The sequence below is a fragment of the Gavialis gangeticus genome, unplaced genomic scaffold (genome assembly GCF_001723915.1).
Source record: "Gavialis gangeticus isolate Ggan-Ray unplaced genomic scaffold, GavGan_comp1, whole genome shotgun sequence".
NCBI lineage: Eukaryota > Metazoa > Chordata > Crocodylia > Gavialidae > Gavialis > Gavialis gangeticus.
This window is the reverse complement of record NW_017729000.1, coordinates 5,494,925-5,502,197: the sequence shown is the minus strand read 5'-3', so window position 1 is coordinate 5,502,197 and position 7,273 is coordinate 5,494,925. Positions and strand designations below refer to the sequence as shown.

General features: G+C 62.1%; 1 protein-coding gene across 2 annotated transcripts in view; it reads right to left on the bottom strand.

The window, feature by feature from the left end:
* TNIP1 (TNFAIP3 interacting protein 1) overlaps window positions 1–4,350 on the bottom strand; it is a 23,464-nt gene extending 19,114 nt beyond the window's left edge. The window contains exon 1 of one of the 2 annotated variants that reach the window (XM_019506121.1): window positions 4,132–4,350. The gene's annotated coding sequence lies outside the window, so the exon portion shown is untranslated. Of the gene's footprint in view, window positions 1–2,115; window positions 2,175–4,131 lie in introns of those variants that run through there. The other variant, XM_019506120.1, reaches the window with a different exon arrangement.
* Between the last annotated feature and the right edge of the window lie 2,923 nt (window positions 4,351–7,273).

Sequence of the window (7,273 nt, the reverse complement as noted above, 5' to 3'; positions counted from 1 at the left end):
TGGGTAAATGTGATATCTTTTATTAGACCAACTCAATAGCTGGAAAATTTGGGCTTTGCAAGCTTTCGGGCACAAACACACTTCCCTGCCACTGCCAGTGCCCTGTCTCCTCTGCCCATGTTGTCCTGCAAGAGGAACAGGAGAAGGTTCCCCACCTTCTCTCACTGATTTTGCATTTCCAAACTCAGTTCAAGGGCAGTTCTTGCATTATAAGCCTTTCCTGGGGCGTGAATTCACACCACCCACTCTCTACCGCCAGCATCTGTAACCGTCTCTGCTGTAGACAGTAAACAGGTAGAGCCCACTGGCAAAACCCAGCCTCCAAACCAGGGAAATAAGGGATGGGGAAAGATTTGTGCCTTCTCTTCAACAAAGCCAGCAAAGTCCTCATTTGGATCTCTACCTGATGCCCCTAAGCCGTAGGGACCCTGGGGGCAGGGAAGCTGATCTCCGTGCCCAGGATCTGGGAGGTGCCCAGTGACTCCCCTATACAGCTGCAGCCCCTGGACCTGTTGCTGGACTAGCCTTTCTCCATCGGGAGAGGCACCATCCCAGGCTCACAAGAGCTGGAGCGTATGCCAGCCTGCTGCTACAAGCACTGCAGAAAAGCCCCCCCGCCAACCTACGCCAAGCAGGGGAAGCGTGGAGTGCCAAGCCATAGACTGCAATGACGCAAAGGAGCAACCCCTTGAAGAGACAGTCGGGGAAGTGGGCAAGGAAGAGGCCGAAGGAGCCGGCCACACCGCTGGAGACCCTGTGATCTCAGCACCCGAGCCCTGACTGCTACCATATAACAGACAGCTCCCATCTCCCTGCTGCCCCAGAGCTTTCTGCACAGGGAGGAGGGGGAGCCCATCGCACCGCAGGGCTCGAAGGAGCTTCCACGCCCTTGCCCACACTGTGCCAAGCGGGAACGGGGGACACGGCCAAGGGCTGGACCTGCCGCTGGGCTCCCGCGGCCTCCTCCTACCAGGACCCGCGGAGCGGGGCTGGGACAACTCCGCCTGTTCTCAGCTGCGGGGCTCGGATGAGTGGGGCTGGATTTCTGCCCCTCAGCCACGGCTGGGGCATCCCCCAGGGTGCCACCTTATGAGCCTGGCTGCTGGGGTCGGCCCTGTTACCAGTGCCAGAGTAGCGGCGCGAGAGCTGAACCCACCCACGGCTGACCCACGTGCACTGGCCTGGCACCCCCAGGCTCCCCAGCAGCTTGGGCGGGTGGAGAGATGGCTCCTGGCCACCTTGTTCGTCCACGGCCCAGCGCCAAGACAGCAACTGCTGCCTAAGCCCAGCAGCCCTGGGGAAGCTACTCGGTGCCTTGGAGCTGCCCACGGGCGACGCAGGGCTGGAAGCAAGGAGAGGAGACGGCCCCTTCATCCACGAGGACCCCAGCAAGTGCTCTGGGGTCTCTCGGGGGTAACCCCCCACCTCCCAGCTGCCGTTCTGCAACACCCGATAAATAATCCCGAAGTGCATGAACCAGCACTTCTCCGGCAGACGCCGAGCGCTCTCCGAAATCACGGCCGGGCTGACCCGTCCCAAATCCACGGGACATTGGCCACGCAGCGCGGGGCACCTTTGCAGGCCAGAGGGCTCCTTGGGGGCTGCCCCACCCGGCTCGTGGCTGGCAGGGACCTGCGGGGGTGTCCGGGGGGTATACCCGCCAATGCCCTCCCCCTGAGAGCTGAGATCAGAGCCGACCGGGCGCTGGGGGGGGAACGGGCTGGCTCGTGACAGGTCAGGCGGGCCGGCGTCGCAGGAAGACTGAGTCAGGGGGGGAAGAGGACGTTTTTCATGCAAGAGAGTGAGCACCCCCTCGTCAGGGCGGGGGGGCACGTCCCCGGGGTTTCCACCGCCCCAGCAGTTGCGCCGTCTGAGTGGGGCGGAAAGCAGAGCGAACCCCCCAGCGCTGGCACGGGGGGGCCTGGGTCCCAGCCGCTCATGAGGCCGGGAGATGGCCCCTTGCCCCGCTCTGGGATGCTACCCCTGCCACCCACGGGGCAGCACCCACCCCCAGCTCCACGCAACGCCCCCGGCTCAGCTCTGCGTCTGCAAAGTGGACGCGCAGCCGGGGGCCCAGGCCCACCCCCTGCCCAGGGCAAAGCCTGGGGGTCCTACCTGCACAGCTGGGCCCTCCCGCAAACTGGCACTGCACTGGGCTACTCTGGTGCCAGCCCTGACATCTCCCCACTTCCTCCCCGCCCCCCCCCAGGAGGAAGTGTGAGTCAGCACCGCCTCCCCTGGAAATTCCCACCCGTGATTGACAGCCCCAACAGCTAATCAGTGGGCAGCAGCGGGCATATAAACAGAGGGGTGGGGCAGGAGACCAGCGTGGGGGAAGGGCAGTGGGGGCAGAAGACCTGGGTCTGGGGAGGGGGCTGCTGCATGGGCAGCAGTGCATGGGCGCATGCAGCCCCACACCCCTGGGGTGGCCCCCTGCCCTGTAGCTTGGAGGTGCAAACTGGGGGCTGCCCTGCTGGGGTGGCAGGGGGAGGACGTGCCCCCTGCCCCTGCTGGCCCGTGCAGACTGCAGGCGGTTGCATCCGCAGCGCCCGTGCATTTTTGCAGTGGAACCAGCAGGAAGGGCCAGGCCTGATTTCCACCCCCCAGCTCGTCTCTTCCCTTCCTAAATATAGCACCACCGAGCCGCTTAGCCTCTGCGGCTGCGCGTGCAGGGGAGGGGCTGGAGGCCCAAGTCTTGCTCCAGCCTTGCTCCAGCGGCCTGGTGCCCGGAGGGGGATTTCCACTCCAGGCCCCAAGCGGGTGCTGCCTCGCTTCTTCCCCTTTCCCCGACGGATCCCCCCGGCCTTGCAAAGGAGTTTCTTGGCTCCCTCTGCGCTGGCGGAGCTTGGCCCAGGGGTTAGAAATCCTGCCCTGCCGGTCCCCTTTGCCCATGCTCCACCCCGGCACTGGGCAAGTCCGGGGGCTGCCGGGCTGCAGTGCCCCCCGGCTCAGCGCTTGATGCCTCCTTGGCCCTTTCCAGGAGGGGACAACCAAAGCCCCCGTGCAGAAAGCCAGTGGGGGTCTCTGTGCCTGGGAGCGAGCAGAAGGCAATGACAAGGGGTCAAAAGCTGGCTTTGAAAGGGGATGACCATGACGCAGCAAAGGACTGGCGTGGGGTCTGCCAAGCCCCCCTGTGCCACCATGGGGGTACCAGCCTCCCCCGCATCCTGCACCGTCGGGCTCTGCTACACATTCGGATGAAAACTGGAGAGAAACCGACCCTAGAGTTGTTATTACACATTTCCAAGAACTAACTTTATAGCTGGCTGGCTCTCTCCGTAGGCAGATAGACATTTTTATGGTGTGATAATTACTTGGCATGTGTGACTGGGCTAAATTTACTGTGGGATTCACCAGTTAATTGCACAATAAATGTAATGTGCCTCAGTTGCTCCAGGAAATAGCTCGGGACTGGACCTGGGAAGGGTGTTACAGGGGGTGCTGCTCTCAGGAGAATGAGGCCTTCACCCCGGGGCATGAATCCCACAGCTCTCCCGGTGCCGGGTGGCTTTGGGGGGGTCCTGGCCAGGCCAGCAGCAGCAAAGGCCCATCTTGGGGGTTCTCAGCCTTTTTAGGCCCCCCAAGAAAACACCAGCCCTCAGCTTTTACTTCTTCAACTACAGAAAAAGCACGAGCTGTTCTGCTGCAGACGACTCCGAAAGACCAGGGCAGGGCAGAGCAGTTGTGACTCCACGCATTGAATCATGTACCTAACGGTGCTCATATGCAGCACCCTGAACAGGATGTCAATCCCCCAGCACCCAGGTTGAGAATCACTGGTCTATCCTGTGCCCGAAATAGAGGGGGAGACACACACCCTGGACTTGGTAGGACCTCTGGGGCTCCCCCTTCCCATGGCATAGACCAAGCAGGGCTGGTGCATTTGCTGCCCTGCCGACAGGCCTGAAATCTGGGGGCAAAGCTCCCCTGGCCCCCATGGGGACCTGCTTTCAGGTGAGGGTTTCAGCCTGCAAAAGAGAGCCAGGGCCCAGGCTACAAACAGGCTGCTCTGACCCTGCGTAAGAGGAGATGGGGGAGAGGGGGAGAGGGGCACTGGGCTGGTGGGAGAGAGTCTCATAAAGAAGTCCCTCTTCCCTACGCCTGCTCCAAGGAGAGGGAGGTTGTACTCACCCGGGCTGGATGGTCGCAGAGAGTGCAGGAAGGGAGCCGGGCTGAGCTTGCCTTTAGGCAGGGGCAAGGGACTTCCCCGTGATGGAGCCAGCCAGCGAGTGGTTTGATAAGGAGCCAGGGCTTCTGCACTGAGGCTTCGGCACAAGGGGGCTGTCAGAGGACGTCATGGCTGGATGAGTAATGACGGGGTGGTGGGGAGCGGGGCAGGCCCGAGGGGTGTGATTTAGCCATGGAAACCTTGAAAGGCCGAGGAGATGAGCCCTGCCAGGCTGGTGCAGGCAGGATCGTGCGCATTGCCACTAGCCCCATCCACTTCCCTGGGAAGCCCGCGTTGTCTTCTAGGAAACGCTTTCAGCTGTGCAGCCCATACTTCCTCCCTGCCTGGAGAGAGAAGCACCCCACCGTCCCGCCCCAGCCAGCTCGCGCCAGGCTTGGCTACAACTGCGGCTCCGATAGCACGGGTCTGCCCTCACGCCGGGACAGGGTGAAGGGCAACGAGGCCCGTGGGCATTCCCGGTTGACACCGGAGAGCGGCTGGCAAGCCACGGGATGAGCCGATCCACAGCTGGCCCGGGCGGGCATCAAAAGCTCAGTGCTGGAGATGAGATCGTTGGGTCAGGACGCGCTCACACTGTACCGGCGATGTGCGTAGTGTTAACCCCCGTTGATGGGCTTCAGCATGGGCTGGGCCAGCCTGCCGGGGAGCGCAGACCATCCCACAGTCCCACTTGGATTCGCCGGGTTGTCCTTACCGGCAAAGCAGCTGCCTTGTTAGTGCAGCTGGGGCCTGGGACGAACACAGCCGGCAGGGCTTTGCCACTGCAGCCTGGGAGCAGGACTAAAGCATGGCACAAATGCCTCCGGTACCTGCAGGGGCAAGCTTGGTGTCTGGGATAACCCCACTGCTGTGGAGGGACTTGCCGCTCTTGGAGCAATACAATGCCTGCTGCATTATGTGCATTTGCAGTACCCCCCCGGCGTGGCGGTGCCCGTCTAACAGAGCAGAAGATGGCTTGGCTTTTTCCCTTTGCCTCTCCTGCCCGAGCTCATCAACTCAGGTGGCATTCTCCCAGCTTCTCGTATTAGCTCCGGCAACCACGAAGGGGACTGATGTGTGGCTGATGCTGGTGGAGGTAGTGGGTACCCCATGTCCCTCCTCCGTCCTTGCTGCACAGGCCAGGGTTAGGACGGGTCAGAGAGGCAGTGGGTTGATGGGTGAAGCTATTGCCGTTTCTACCCGGTTGCTTTCCGCTCCAGGCTTTGCCTTCAGTGCCCTCCTGGAGCTGATGTACTGCCACTGCCTTGACAATTCAGAGTCCCAGCAAAACTGGACGACCTCCGGAGGTCATGTCCAGCCCAGGCCCTGGCTTGGGGCAGGCTCAGCCCCGACTCAGCCACCCCAGGCCGGCGTTTGTCAAACCCGTTCCTGCAAACAGTCCCCGTATGCCCAGTACCTCTAGACATCCTGGACTCCCTTACCTTGTCCCAGGTTAGGCAGGGAGAAGTAGGCCCTGCCAACATCCAGCCACTGCGGGGACAGGGAGGACTCTGCCCAAGGCAAGGGACTGGACCCCCCTGTTGTGGAGGAAGATGACATCCCCACACCCCTGCTCCTCTACGTGTGGGGGTCAAAATCCTTCCTGACCCCCAGCAAGTGATCGCTTTAGTCCGGCTGGGGGCTGTGGGGCTCGGCCCCAGAGGAGGGAGAGCTCGGGAGGTGGTGGCACTGGCTGGACCAAGACCTTAGGCCCCTGGGCAGCTTCTTGCTTCGGCCTCGCTCAAACCCTGCTATTCGGGACCCAAAGCGAAGCAAGGGCCCTGCTGCACGTTCAGCTGAAACCAGCTCCCAAGTCATTACACATTGTCAAGCAGTAACTTGGTAGCTACCTGGTTCTTTGCATAGCTCAGCTGTCATTTTTATGGTGCAATGATTACTTTGCCGGGCTCCATTTATTGCACAGATCACCTGTAGATTGCATGATGCATGCAATGCATATTAGAGGCCTGAGTGTCGTTGTGCTGGGTGGAGCTGCCATTGCACCGCTAGGCAAACTGGAGCAGATCCAGGCTGCCCCTTCCTCTGCTGGTGTTTGTTGGATTGTGGGCAGGGGATCACCTGGCAACTGGGCTGGTGAAGGAAGTCCAAAGCCCTGGGACAGGTGGCGGTGCGCAGGGGACAGCGTCAAGGATGTCTGGGCTCGAACGTGTGATGCATGCGAGGCCCTGCGGGCACTTGCTGACATCAGCCACTGGTTCCTGCCATGAGTGTTTACTGCTCTGGGGCTCTTGGCCCCACCGTGCGCAGCGGAGGGAAGGCAACAGCCGCGGTGCTGACGCCTTCCAGCGCAGGGAGGAAGCTTTGGCCGCAGAAGGGGATTTCCAGAACGTTGTGACCTGATGCCTATGCAAATCAGACCCTCTAATTAACCTGGTGGGTGCCAAGGCAGGGCAGGGGGTTCGTCGGGTGGGGAGAGCAGCCTAGAGGTGATGGGGGAAGCGCAAAAGAGACAAGAGGCAGTGGGGTGAGAGAGGGGCACCGGCTGCTCCAGGGCTTTTGCAAGGTAGGCTCCGTCCCGCTGCATTTGGGGGCTGGCCCCCACCCCCCAACGTACGCAGCAGAGATCAAACTGAGCCACGTCCCCGAGCCCACCGTGGGGGCCAAGCTCCAGCGCGGACCCCCTAAGGTCCTTGCCAAGCCCTGGCTCCCTCCAAGCTTGTCCCAGGCTTCGCTTTGCCTCGTAGCAATGCGGACCCCTATTCTGCGCGGCTCCCGCAGGGGCTTCAGCCCCCCTGGACTCAGAGCTGCTCGCCGTCGAGCTGCCACTGCCGAGCCTGCTGGCAGGTGCCAGCGGTTGGACAGCTGGCTCCAGAGGCGAGCAGGCTTGCGGGACATATTGGGGGGGCACTTGGCCCCGTGCCCCTTGCAGGAGGCGCAGTGAGAGGTATTGCAGCATGGCTGGCTCATGTCTGTCCATAAGGGATGGGACAGGCCAGGGGCTCCGAGGCTGGCAGGGGGGCTGGTGGCACAGGGCGCTCTCTGCTTGCAGATGCTCAGGCTTGTTTCCTCCTCCTCTGCCTGGGTGTAAACAAAGCAAACCGCTTCCCCCCCCCCCCCCCCTCCCCACCCCCGGGAGGGCGGGGA